Source organism: Tachypleus tridentatus, chromosome 8 (genome assembly GCF_004210375.1).
Source record: "Tachypleus tridentatus isolate NWPU-2018 chromosome 8, ASM421037v1, whole genome shotgun sequence".
Lineage (NCBI taxonomy): Eukaryota > Metazoa > Arthropoda > Merostomata > Xiphosura > Limulidae > Tachypleus > Tachypleus tridentatus.
Window position 1 is genome coordinate 106,421,880 of NC_134832.1, and position 15,379 is coordinate 106,437,258.

The window sequence follows — 15,379 nt, forward strand, 5'->3', positions numbered from 1 at the left end:
AACTAATGTTATTAACTATTGTAATATTTAAACTTAACAGAGAATAGTTACAGGAAATATTAATGATTGCTCCTTATTCCTTAAGTGCCCATGAACTTTGTTTTTAAATTTCGCACAAAGCTACTCGAAGTCTATTTGTGCTTGCTGTCCTTAATTTAGCAGTGTAAGACTAGAGGGCAGCTATTTATCACCATCCACCGCAAACTGTTGGGCTACTCTTTTACCAACGAATAGTGTGATTACACAAAAGTCGAAAACTTTATATAAATGTCTCAGCTGTCTCCAACATAAATCTTTAACCCATAGTTTGAAAGTCGACACCGAGTTCAATTTTGAGCAACAGATGAGCAGTCATGGTGATGGCTGATTGTAAGTGTTGAATTATAACCAACATTGCATGATTTTGAATTTTATAAATACTGCAATTATAATGGTCCCTCTTGAAGTTGGAATAGTAATAATTGTGCAAACAGAAGATGACGAAAATGAGGCAGATATTTTGTAGCTATACATTTTATTCAGAAGATATGTAGTTTCACATAAAGTATGTAGCAGCAATCCAGTGCTTACAACTGCCCATATATAAATATAGCAGATATCAGGGGTGAAGTTCTGCAGATACTTACCAATACTGAGTACCAGAACTTCTTTTTAATGTTGTACTAGTATTAGGACTTATTTGAGCTGCTTTATCCTTGTTTTCTTTGTACATGCATATTGATGGGTTTTTTTAATAAACAATCCATCTTCACTATTTGTAGTATTAATTGTGAGAATACTCTTTACCAACGAATAGTGTGATTGACTCTCACATTATAATGCCTCCACTGCTGAAAAGCGAGAGCATGTTTGGCGCGACGGGGAGGCGAACCCGCGAACCTCAGATTACGAGTCGCATGCCTTAATACGCTTGGCCAACCCGGGCGAAGTATTTTGTCTATACACATTTCACCAAATTCAGGGTGTTTTGTTATGAGGGGCTGTATGTATTACAGGATATTGACAGAATTTCAACTATTATATAGTCATGTGATGTCATGAGCACTTAATGACAGAGAAAGAAACAAAAACTTTCTAAATTTGCCTACTGGTTACTTTACGGCAACGAGGAGTTTATATATATATATTAATTTCGCGTATAGCTGCACGAGGACTATCTGTGCTACCCTTCCCTAATTTTGCAGTGTGAGACTTGAGGTAACGCAGGAAGTCATCACCGCCCACCGCAAACGCTTGGGCTACTCTTTTACTAACAAATAGTGGGATTGACTCTCACGATATAACGCTCCCACGGCTGAAAGGGGGAGAATGTTTGGTGTGAATATGTAAATGCAGTTAATCTTTATTTCAAATTTAACATTATTGTTAGTTTGTAGTTGCTCTTTTGAATTTCGTGCAAAGCTACACGGGGATTATTTGCTCTAGCCATCCATAGTTTAGCAGTGCGAGACTAGAGGAAAGGCAGCTAGTTATCATCACCCACTGCCAATTCTTGGGCTACTCTTTTGCCAATGAATAGTAGGATTGCCATGTTTTAGATATGTGAAAGTCAATCACAAAATTATAGTGGCGGTTGATTTAGTTTTATGACCATGAATGAAGGAGTAGCAGCATTTTTTGTCCAGTATTCTGTCTTTGTTTGTTTTCTCATTTGATGTCAAATAATCAGTATTTTATATTGATTTTACCCAGTTTCTAACTGTCATAATCACAAAAGCATGACAGATCACATGATACGCCATAAAAACGTGTCTGGGTGTTCATGCTCAATATGTATCACAATATCTTGTAGAAATGTTAATAATGGTATTACAACGATTTAGTTTGGGAATAAAAATATTATTAAAAATAAGTGTAAGCTAGATTAAATTAACAAAAATGTACCACTGAAACAATTTCGGCAATTAAGATATAAAAAAGAATCATTTGAATGTTTGCATAATAGTGTTGGCAAACTTAAAAAAATATTTGTGAGTATTTATAAAAGGAAATTTCTTGTAACAATTTATGTCAATCTAATCGCATTTGTTTTCTCTACAATGTTGCATGGCTGGCATATTACTTAATAGGGCAACTACTACCTCCTTTATCTCAGAATATACCTTATCCTCACATTTCATTGCTAACTGAAATAAATTAATTTTACAAAATCAATCTTGATTTTCGAAGAGGCAGAAAAGTGATGTAAAGGCAGTAAATCATTAATACCAAGCAAAATTAAAATCATTCTGAAATGAATTTGTGGCATGTTTATATAATAATTACTGGTAAACATCAGTTAAAATTAAAAATTTTTAATACATAGAAAAGCCAGTGCAATTTTGTAACACACTATGCTTGAACAATGTCTTTTACTGTTTAGAAATAAATTTATAATGAAATATTACTGTTAGTCTGTGTACTGAAGCTATAAAATTAAATAATATAGACAACAAACAAGAAAAAATATTTGTTAATTTCTTGATTTAGAGTCATCATTGATTCAAGAGGTTTGTTTTTTATTAAAATGTTGGTGATATCACAAAATATAACTTAATTCATAAATTATTTAACTTTAAAACGCAATTGATATTTTTACTTTCATGATAAATTTTTAGCACTTGGTTCTAAGCAAGCTGATCCCACACGTCTTTACTTTAGGCTTATTGTGTGAACATGCACTACACTACAAGGTTTCACGAGCTCCTCACGGCTACCCTGAATGATTTACTAAAATCATAATGGGCAGACAGTTATCAAATTTTCTGCATGGATAAGTGCATTTTCGCTTGTATAACACTTCCCATTTTGAGAAATAAAGTGTGACATGATACACACTGTCTTTTATATAGGTTATATTTTATTATAATACTTTTGGGTTACATACTGTTATGGTGTTACTGGTATCAAAATCTTCTCAGTTTACACAAAACTTGTTTAGTACAGGCTTCAGAACTGCGTATAATTTTTGAATGACATACATAAAGCAGTTTATTTCATTATTTTTATTTGTTTTAAAGTTGTTAGTTTCATAATCTCTGACAGGCAGATAAGCTGAGCTATTCAATGTATAGGCAGAAAAGGGTTACTAGAAGCTTGGTAGTGTTTATATAAAGATGTATTATGCTATTCCTATATGAATTATTAGAAATCAAAGCTTTTACAAATATATTGTTTTTTGTTGCATACTTAGTAGAAACTGAGTGACAATGGTTCTCATGTACAAAGGGTTGAGTCTATTGAACATTGGAAATGAGCAAGTCACATGGGGACCACAGCTGACATAAAGTTGTGGTAGAATGATACCCAGTAGAATAACATTTGAGTATTTTTGGTATATTATAAGGATAGTGATATCACTGAAAATATATTACTTTTGGAAATGACGGTATGTAACAGTGGTTCATAATAGAGATTGTCCATTTGTTCTTTGTTATTTAATATTGTTCCACCAACATACAACAAAAACAGCTGAGAATATTGTAATAAACCCTAGGCATAGTTGTTCATTATGTTAGGTAGTTTTTCAGTTTATTATACCACATAGCAAATAACTGTGGTGTATAACTATTCACTCCCAATCATTTTAATATAGTCTGTGGATTATATGGAGCTGCATCATCTGTTCCATGTATGTGTATATAGGTGTGTGCATGGTGGTGGATTTAATTTCATGTTTATATGGTAGGGATGACACATGTACCAAAGCAGTTATTATTGCAAATATATTAATATCACATATCATTTGTTTATGTACAGGATTCTTGGATTTTTTGGACACGGTGCTGCTATTACAGTTTCTTTTACCACTGGATGAACAATGTTGACCACGTTACACAAAAGTCGAAAACTTTATATAAATGTCTCAGCTGTCTCCAACATAAATCTTTAACCCATAGTTTGAAAGTCGACACCGAGCTCAATTTTGAGCAACAGATGAGCAGTCATGGTGATGGCTGATTTTAAGTGTTGAATTATAGCCAACACTGCATGATTTTGAATTTTATAAATACTGCAATTATAATGGTCCCTCTTGAAGTTGGAATAGCAAGAATTGTGCAAACAGAAGATGACAAAAATGAGGCAGATATTTTGTAGCTATACATTTTATTCAGAAAATATGTAGTTTCACATAAAGTATGTAGCAGCAATCCAGTGCTTACAACCTGCCCATATATAAATATAGCAGATATCAGGGGTGAAGTTCTGCAGATACTTACCAATACTGAGTACCAGAACTTCTTTTAATGTTGTACTAGTATTAGGACTTATTTGAGCTGCTTTATCTTTGTTTTCTTTATACATGCATATTGATGGTTTTTTTTAATAAACAATCCATCTTCACTATTTGTAGTATTAATTGTGAGAATTTCACCGCAATAGCTATAAAGATTGTACAGTCAAATAAATCCAGAGACTGCCTTTGTTTACTGAGAGAATGTCTGACAGTAACTATATATTTTATGAAAATATTTTAAATGGGACAGCATTGCTATTATACAGATTTATGTCTATGTTGGACGTACAATAGTTAAAAATACAATAATATTAAAAATTGTTCATTTAAAAGAGATCTTCAAGAAAAATGCAGAAACAGGATAGATAGCTCAAAGTGATAATTTAATAATAAACTTAAGATTTGAGACTTAGCATTTACGGTATTTCTCCAAGCTACAAACAAATCTCAGTTTTGACTTTTCTAAATATTATAGCTTTTAGACATTGAGGGAATTGTAGCTTTGGGAAATAATGTCAGTATTATGTCTCAAATCTTAATTGTTTTGCAATCACATATTCATTTTATGCAACTTATCTTGTTTGTTTATTTTGTTTAAGATTTCTTCCCATTTTTGAAATGAACATTTTTAATATTTTTGTTCATACTATCAGGACTTAAGTATGTTTTCTGATCAGGAATCCGAAATTTTAGAGGAAAAATATCTCTCATACTTAACACCATTATATGGACACAAGGACTATTCAGATAGAAGCCCACAAGCTCTACCTACCATAACATGGCATGCATAATGCAGTGTCTCATAACAAATAAGAATGGATAAACTCAAAGTTAAGTGATAAAAGCCATCCATGTGTCCAAGTCAATAGTACACTATTTAATAAAAAAGGTTTTTTTTTCTTTTTTTTCCTGGGGAAGAAAAAGTTGTGTACATTAAGTATTAGGAGAATGGAAAGGGTATTTATGCCATTTCGCATGAAAACAAACTAGTAAAGCTGCTAGATTTAGCTTTTCCTACACTAGTTAAATAATGGAAAGCTACAGGGAGGAAGATTGTGATTTGGAACATGCAGGGGCATAGATTTTTTACACCAGATGGGGGGATGATTTTTGCAACTACTTATGTGGACTGTTCAATTTGCAAATTGGTAATCTCTGATTAAATGAACGTGAAAGCTGTAAACATACAGTCACAGAGTAAACTTGTTGCCATGATACTTGCATGTATACTTAGGCCTACTGACTGGTACTTGTGAACTTTTGCATAGATTGAAAAGCTTAGAAGCACGCCTATATTGAAGATGTACATTTTGGCCACTGACGAAGCCTACATCTAGGCGTAATTATGTAATTTGTTTGGTAAGAACATATGAATCACAAGAACAAACAGAATTTGTAGGCCTGTGATGCAATAAAACAATTTAAGAGACCAAACTATAGGGGGGGATGATTGTATGCACCATACCCCACACCTAAAATGAAGGGGGGATGTATCCCCTCAACTTTTATGATCTACGCCCCTGGGAACATGATGACGTTACTAATGGATATTTTGAAGCAGAAACTTTGCGACTATTGTCGAGATGTACTATTTTCAGATAGAGAATGTCTGGATATAGTGAAGTTCTAAAATAATTTTAATATAACATAATTAGCCTCTGTAGTTCCAGTAAAAAACTAAAGTGTGTCTGATTTTGGTGTTTAGCTTAAAATTTTTTGAATTTCCGTGTTTGGGAACAATTTGGAAGATGTGATGACTCTTCAGAGAAGAAAGTGTCCAAGTTGAAGACTTCTTTGGATTCTGACTACTCTATCTGAACTTGTTTCAAAACTAAATGGAGCTCAATCAGAGGGAATATTCTGGAAATTAATTAGTTACATTGTTGCTACTAATCTCAGAGTATGTAGTGGTGTAACTTAGGCAGAAGTAGCTAACACATAATCTTATTAGCTATAAAAACAATCAAATATATATAATCTAAGCATAAGACTGCTTCAATTCTGTTATTCATAATAGCATCCATTTGACATTTCAGGTATTTTTTAAGATTACGCAGAGAAAAAAAAGGAGTTTCTAGTTGCTTTGCTGCAGGATGCCCATAAAGTCTGGAACCATAGGAACTTCAACACATTGTGCAGAATGTGTTACAAGTGCTGTCGTGGACATTTGAAACAAGTTTGGATTAACAGTAGTATTAACTTAACTTTTTAATGCTGTGACAGTGCCACAGTTAGTAATGTATCTGAAATTAAGAAGCACTGCAAATCATCTATGGTTCCACAGTTTTTGGACACCCTGTACATTCCTGTTGTTACTTTGCTGATTTTCTTGCACCCACTTTACTTCTCTGAACCACTGAGAAAAGTAATGCGTTGTTTAAGAATATACAAAATATAAATATTGCATTTTGTTGTTTGTCTGGTACACTTAGTATTATACAGAAAACCAAATTGTTAGAATAACCAATTTTCATGGTTACTTGTTTTTACTTTATTTACAAGATGTTTTGGTTGTGTACTACTTACTCTGTATATATGTGCTGCACAATACAATGGTAACATTAAATCAAACAACTAGATATGGAGGTGTATTGTTCTTTGATATTAAAATTATATTTTGCAGTTCACTGTTAACATAGCCTGGCCAGTTCTAGGTATTCCATTAGATGTTGAACATCAGCATAAACAATTACAATTTGTACCAATTTCAAATTGACACTGTTGATTAGAACAATTAATACATATGTACATAATTTTTTTCATTATTTCTAATTTAAGTTTACATTTATTATTTTAATATAATTATTTTTGTGCATTATTAGCTGAGTTATATGGATTTAAAACTAATTTCAGCTGTCTAGGTTGGCTAAACATTGAGATATTGTTAACAGGAAGGATGAAACAGTGTATTTAGTCATTTTTAGTTATATATAACTTGAACATCATATTTAATTAACTTATTAATAGGTACATGATTTTAGTTCTGACCTATGAATGTAGTTTGCATTGGTCAGAAGTTAATATTAATTAGTGGAAATGAATGCAAGTTTTGTCTAAAGAGCTAAACTTAGTTCTATCTCACTCTCAACCTGGTGAATATGCTGTCAAACTTGATGTTGGAATATTATTCCAATATTTGTGCTCACTTTGATATGAGTCACTTAATGGAGAAAAATTAAAATAAGTGTTCCCATTGAAATGAGTAATGTTAAATTCAGATTTTATGTTAATCTAAATCAAAATATTGCATTTGAAGTTGATTTCACTAAATAAATAAATTTGGACGACAAGACTACTGATTCATTTCTGAAATTGTAAGAAAATAAACGTTATGAACATTTACTAAAGGTCTCATTCAGGTAATTTCAAGGATCATGTTTAATATGTAAAGAATATGTTAGTTGGAACTAAGTTTAGACATTAAGCACAAATTCACTTGAAAATAGTTGGAAATTTTATTTATTCTTTAATTTTTTGCTCAGGACTATGAGCAATTTATCTGAAAATGGAAATATATTTTTGGTTAAATAAAACATTCAATATAATGTCAGTGGTTAATGATATAATTTGCAATTTTTTTCAGTCAGTTGCAATAACATTATTTGTAACTGTTTTACTAGTGTACACAAAAATCTATCTTTTGGTATACCTTAGGTAAAAGGAGTTCTTATATTGTATAAACATGAGATACAGCAATTAAAGTTAGGTGTGTTATAATATCTCGATACGACAGATGTTTTGCTAATAATTGCTAAGAGTATTTTAATATTCAACATGTTATAGTTTAACAAGTTACAGTAATGTGTTTTTGTGATCGATTATTTAACATGATTAATAGCAGTAACCACTAATTATTAAACTATGTATTTATTACAGTAAAATAAGATAAAAAATTATGATGTTTAATGCTGTGAATGAGGTTTCTTTGAAAGCACATATTTGTTCTGCATTTGAAGTTGTATAATATGTACAGCTGTCTTGACACATACGTAATCAAGACTAAAACATAATAGACTAGAATAAACAATGAGAGTTTTTATTGCACACAAAGCTTGCATGTTATTAAGTGAGTGCCATTGTTTAAGGTGGCTATTTTGTGTTTGTTTTTGACTCTTTTGTGATTATTTGTCTTTTCCTTTCACCTAAAATGCTATACCATATTTTCAAATGCATTTTAAATCAGATACATGAACTTGTATTTAATGAAAAAAAAATATTCTGAACATTTTGACTTCATGATGTTAAACTGTAAAGTTGTTTTGGAGTGATAATGCTATTATTCCCTATAACTAAAGCCAAAATACTAACAGCTATTTTGGTTTAAATTCTTCTGTCCCCATTGCGTGGAAACAAGTAACTGTGTGTGCTCAGAAAAGTACTTTCACCCCACTCCTGAATTTGGAAGTAGATCAAGCCACTAGGAAAAAAAGTATAATAAAAAGAATAAAGGGACAAAATATGAAAATCATGATAGTAAGCAAGGAATTATGAGTGAAAAGCCAGCAACAAGCACCCAGCTATGTATGTGAATATCACAAAAGTAACAGCCGATGTATGGGTTAGGGTCAATCAGGGTGGTATGGATATATAGCCAATATTTGGATTGTGGGGAAATGGGAGAATCCCAAGAAAATCAATTTATCTTCCCATACCAAATCACTTGAGAAGTGCCTGACCTGACAGCTGAATCGAGGGACTGGGAGTGAAACCTGAAATAAATAATAAAGTTAGTGCATATATATATCCCATAAAATCACAGTTTCATGTTTTATGTGTACATTATATTATAAGATTTTATTTTGCAGTTGCTTTCTCACGATAAAAGTGTGTGCTATTTTATTCCTTCTAATAGAAATATTTTGTCAGATGACTCATTACATGAAATATGAAGAGTATTTTACATTGAAAATCCTTTGCAATGTTTTAAGATGAAGGACTTGTGGATTCAGATAAAACTTAATTTTTTTGTGAAGCTGTATATTTCAATTATTGAACATGACCTAGAATATTTGTTTTCAACAAATATGGTATTTCAGGGTTCCAGGAGATATTGATGAGGTAAATGTTATGAAAGTGAAGATGGATCAATGGCAGTTGGTAGAATGTAATGACCCTCATGTTCCTGTGTCACTTTTGAAACAGTGGTATTGGGAACTTTATGAACCCCTTATTCCCCACATGTATTAAGAAGAATGTATTGAACACTGCTGTGATCCTGTGAAAGCAATAGCCATTCTACATAGGCTGCCAGAATTAAACCATTTAGTCCTTGCATATTTAATCAGGTTCTTACAGGTGAGTTAAACAGCAATTAAAAATACAAGTAAGATATATCAATATTCCTGTCTCAAATGTATCTTTGATATCTGTTTCACTATTTTGTACCATTGTAGTCGTAGTATTTGTATAAAAGATTTTGTGGAATTAAAACAGTAATCTGAACACTAAACAGTTATTTTGGTTTATTTTCTAAAGAAGTTTGTGATGAACCATTTCTAAAGGAAAAAACATAAAATCTAAAAAATTTAAATGTAGCATAACAATTCTGATTAAACCAGTTTGGAATCTCTTTATTTAATCAAAACTGGTCATATGAAATGATCCACTAATTTCAAAATTTATAAGCCATTCCTGTGAATGGAATCAAAAGAAAAAACATTAACTTTTTGTACATGTCTTAAAGATTTACTAAACATTTCATAAGTATATAGGTTTTTATGTAATTTAAATATGGATTGAAATTCTGTGTGTTACGATGCACTTATATGTTTATTTGAAACATTAGTTGATAAAATGTAAGGTACGATAGCCACACATGTCATTTAGCTTGTTTAACTTTATTTATTCTTTCTGTTGTAGCCATTTCATTTATTCAGTTTTGAAATGTATGTCTTTATTATTAAAGGTATTTGCTTCAAGTTTATAATAACCTGAATTTCAAGGTTATTACTGTAGTGCTAAGTTACATGTAAAGTTTACAGTGGTATCCTGAAGTGCTATTGTGAACAGAATATTAAAATTAAATATGTGAAAATAAATGAACATTAGTAGTTTACGTGGATGTTAGAATAGTAACTTGGATTATAAATATTTGTTGAAATGATGGTGAATGTAAAGGTATGTATAGAACTTTATTATTGTAGTGCCTCTGATAGGTGTTTGCTGCAGAGGAATATGTTGCAGTTACCAAAATGGACCCCAACAACCTAGCCATGGTGATGACACCTAACTGTCTGTGATGTACTTCAGAGGAAACCACAAGTAATATTAGAAAATGAAAGAAAAGAAATGGTGTTTTTGAGAATATTGTTTTAGAATCTTGACACCAATTTCATGGAAGGAATTGTGTGAAATATGTATATGACTTCTAAAACACATGTGACGTAAAGTGCTGTTTTAAGATGCTTAACCAGTTTTTAGTATTACATTCTTGTACTCACAAATTGAATGTTATGAAACCTGTTTAATAATGAAACAATGGCTAATACTTGAAAAAATGTGCAACAACAAAGATGCTGTGCATTTCTAAAAATAATGCAATGTGCTTCATACTTATTAAGAAAAGATTTTCATATAAGAGCTTTACTTTGGGAAGCTAATTTTTAATATTTTGAATTGTTGATATTTGATAAATGTCTTTATAAATATAGTATATGATCAAATTAGGCACATGTATTTTTTTGTACAGTAACTTAAAAGTAAACACCAGGTTTAGTTATATTTCATATTCATACTGGTGATTTATCACATATAAGTTGGTGTAGTAGAATTGTATATGTTTTACATTATTTCCTGTTTCTTGGAAATGTAGATTATATTCTACCCTCTCAAGAACCAGATTTGAGCATTAAACAGGAATGAGTAATGTGTACATAGACATATAAATCACATAAAGTTTATTCAAAACTCACAAATAGGAATGATTTTTTTCTTTCTCCAAAACATATTCATAATTTTGAAGTCAAAACTTTAACCAGGAAGTCTGTTTTTAACTTTTTGAAGTTATGATGTTTTTATAAGATCTCTCAGTTTGGCTAAAAACACGAATGGTAGAACTAAATTTTTTTCATGATTTTTTCTTAATATGAATGCTTATTGGTGAAAATTGGTTTGAATATATTATACTCTTGAATTTTTAAAAGCAATATCTTTGTAATGTTTTCTCTACATGTCAAATTTTTAATTTTATTTTGAACAGGTTAAGTTCAGTTACTTTATGTCATTTCAATCTTGTCACACATTTTCCGTTAAGACATCTGTCAGATGAAGAGCTTTTAAATATTAATTTCTATTGGCATGATAGAAATTAATTCCAATAGAGGTAAAAAGAAAGCAATTTATGCCTGTTTAAGTTTCATTAACTTACATGATTTGAATTTGAAAACAAATTTGAAAATGTAAAGTATTTTAATACGGTACAGTTTTGTAATGCTGATAAAAGCTGGGGATATATTTGTCTTCATGCTATTTTTGTATTTTACTCTTTACATATCAGTTTTGTAAAAAATCACAGAGGTCTGTGATAATTTTATTCTCTTGAAAGTTTTACAACTTTTACAGTTATTCCTGTTCATTGAATTTGAAAAATCTATCTATTTTTATACATTACATACATATTTGTCACAAAAAGTCATATGTACTTTTAAATAAGTGGATCATTTTCATCAAAATTGGTTCCAACTTTGTTATGCTTAAAATGTTTACAACCACTGGCTATAGATTTCTCTAGACCAACTGCTAGATGAGATGCTAATCAATAGTAATAAATACACAACAATAAAAAATGTTCGTTGTGGTAAATGAAGTAAGAGATTTGTTTCCCCTATTCATAAAAAATACTTAGGTGATAGAAAAAATTTTTTAATATGGTGGTTGTTTCCTTTCACAAAATTAGCTATTCTTGTTTATTGCTGCCCCCTATAGGTGAACTTTTTCTTTTCTGGTGTGAAAGACCTTCTGCTTCCCACCTATGGGAATTCAGTCATTCCAAAATGTCTCTCTTGTAAATAACCATGAGGTCACCTCTCTACTGTAGGAGCATAGTTTATTTAAATAATTATGCATGTGTCTCCCTCTGTGTATCTCTATCAAACTGACACTTTTCATTTGACAGTGCTTGAGCACAGACATTTTTTTTTGTCTGATTTCAGTTTCAGGTATAGTTTAATCACAAAGTGATTACACTTTATAAACTTCTCAGTTTTTTTAGAATTATTTTCATTCACTCATTATTGCCACAATTTTATCAAATCTTGACACATAAATATCAAAGTCAATGTCTGAGTTTTGTGTGTTTAAACTCTGACAGGAGCTTCATCTCAGGCCTCTGATGTGGGCATTCTGATGGGAGATTTATCAATGTTTATTTGCAGCACTGCATGTAACATGGGTCAATCTCTGTCTCCAGACATTGACCTACTTACTTCTGAGAATGTTGAACCTTTTGATATGTCTTTTCACATTTTTCATGAGGATTTAGTTTGACTTTTCACATTTTTTTTAGTTTATTTCTCAAGTATGTGAAGTTTTCAACCCCACTCCTCATTTCTTATGACCTGTAGCCTTCCTTACAACATGACCTTCTTCTCAATTCTATTTGTTTTTCCATAACTTTTGGGTTCATGCTGAACAATTTCCTACTTGTTAAACAATTGTGTTAGCATGCTTCATCCCCTACAGCCTTAGGATCAATTTGTTCTTGGAGAATCCCCTTATCTCGACCAGCAACTGTTGGGTAATTATTCACCTGAATCTCCTATATTTCTAACCCATGCCCAATTTTCCTGAGCATCTTCACAGAAATTCTGAGCAGTTTTCTGAGGACATCCTCTCCCTCCTTACCTCTGTGTTGACTTGTTTTGTTGTGTTCAGCTCTGGCTTTATGTATGTGGTTTCTCTTGTTGGGACCTTCTACTTGGTGGTTGGACAAGACCCATGCATTAGCAGGCATCCTGATTCTTCCTCCTTGTCCAGATTTACGTCTGTTTGTGGATGTATCCCTTCAGAGCTGGAGTGCATGGGTTACTCACCAGAAACCTTTGGGTTATTGGTCTGTTTAGAAGCAGTCATTACATATTAACGTTTTTATGCTTCTAGTGATCCATCTGGTAATAGGTCACGTCCTTCTCTAACCGGACATGGTCTGGTTGTGATTCATTCTGACAATCGAATGTTGGTGGTATATATCAGTAACCAAGGTGGCACCTGGTTGAGATCCCTCTGCTTTCACATTTTACATCTCTATTGGGTACATACACACCACATTTGTTTAATTCCCTGTCATGTTCTTTGTTCTTTCAAACTTGTGGCAGATTGTATTTCCTATTCTCACTCTGAGAAGATGTTCCTGATGGACTAGTTATTCAATCCTTTCATTTTCCAGTGACTTTACCTCACATTGATGCATTTGTCACTGTCTGAATTATAAATTACTCTTCTTTTGGTCCATGGTGTCTCATCTTCCAGCTTTGACTATTGAAACCATCAGCCAAGATTGGTCTCTCAAATTCCTTCATGTTGATTCTCCTATCCAACTGCTTGATAGGACTTGTTTGTAAAGAGTAGACATTTTTTTTTTTATTTTATCTTTATTACCTAAGTAACGATATACTTTTCACATGTTTTCACATTTTAAAATTTTTTCGAGATATCGAAGTATTTCCTTTTTCAATGAATTGTCTCTTTTATTGTTGAACCATATGCTTGAAAGCGATAAAGTATAAGTGATAATATAGTCTGCATTATCTTCATTTGATAGGCTAATGGCTTTGTAAAGACTTTTCAGTTCATCCTGAGTAGGGTTTTCATTTTTTTCATTCCGGCGTAATCTTGCTAAAATCAGTCCCTTCATGTAATGCCACAATGGTTCTTTTGGTTTTAATTTTAGATCTTCATCAAATGAATATAAAGCTTTTTCATAATTTTGCAATTCACATTCGAATAGAGCAAGACCACGGGCTCCATGTAACCAAGACAATTTGTTTCGGGTCGTTCTTAACTTCATCCCATAATGCTTCTGCCAATTCCAGTCGACTTTCACAATTCTTTATTTGGTCTAGCATATGATATCTATGGGCTTGCAGCACACTAAACAAATAAAAAGGCGTTTTTTGAGTAATGCTCTGAGATATTTCTTTTGCTTCTGATAAATAAATTTCTGCTTTTGATATACTTACTTTGTACAAACCGTCCTCAAGATCATTCATGTAAATGCATCCAAGAAGAAGAAAGCTTAGTTCTTGAATATCGGGCTTCTCTTTTTTCATCCAATCTGTCAACTTATCGTTTATCGTTTGGACAGTTTTATTGCTAAAAGGGTCTTTCAGCTTCCACTTGCAATGACATTCCAGTTGACGAAGTTTGGTGGTTAGATCAGCTATCTGTTAATAAAAACAACAATTAATGTTATTAGATTTTCATTTAAAAACTACTGAGTTAAACTGTACATCGGTATGTTCGGCAAAACACCAGCCGATTGTCGAACCAGTTTAAGGCCCTTACGGACGCAGAATGCAGCTCAAGAACGATAAGACGGCATCTACGAGAGAAAGGCTTTACAAACCATAAACGTCTTCGAAGGCCAGTCCTCCTTCCACACCACGAAACAGATCGGTTAAACTTTGCTGATAAACACCAAACATGGGACGTAGAAAAGTGGAAGAAGGTTTTGTTCTCTGATGAGAAAAAATTAGCCTGGATGGTCCAAATGACTTTTAACGTTACTGGCATGATAAGGATATCACACCGGAGACATTTTCTACACGACACAGTGGAGGAGGTTGCATTATGATCGGGGATGCTTTTTTCTTCCATGGAAAAATGGAGCTTTAGGTTATACAAGAGCGTCAAACAGCAGCTGGCTACATTGGCATGTTGGAGAGAGCATCCTTATTGACTGAAGGCCCTAGCTTGTGTGGACATGACTAGATCTTTCAGCAGGACAACTCTGCAATCCACAATGCCCGCAGGTCAAAGGACTTTTTCATGGCGAATAACGTGATTCTTTTGGATCATCCAGCGTGAACTGAACCCCATTGAAAATGTTTCGGGGTGGATGGCAAGGGAAGTCTGTGGAAATGGACGTCAATTCCAAACAGTGCATGATCTTCGTGAAGCCATCTTCACCACTTGGAATGACATTCCAGCCAGCCTTCTGCAAACACT

At 32.5% G+C, this 15,379-nt stretch overlaps 1 long non-coding RNA gene across 2 annotated transcripts; it reads left to right on the plus strand.

Moving 5' to 3' along the window:
• Window positions 1–68: 68 nt before the first annotated feature.
• LOC143223147 (uncharacterized) lies at window positions 69–14,333 on the plus strand. Of its 2 annotated transcripts, none has more exons than XR_013012682.1 (3): window positions 69–369; window positions 9,253–9,511; window positions 10,360–14,333. It is a non-coding gene; the product is annotated as an uncharacterized LOC143223147 (long non-coding RNA). The 2 variants fall into 2 exon arrangements; XR_013012683.1 differs by lacking the exon at window positions 69–369 and adding an exon at window positions 2,331–2,489.
• The last annotated feature ends 1,046 nt before the right edge of the window (window positions 14,334–15,379 follow it).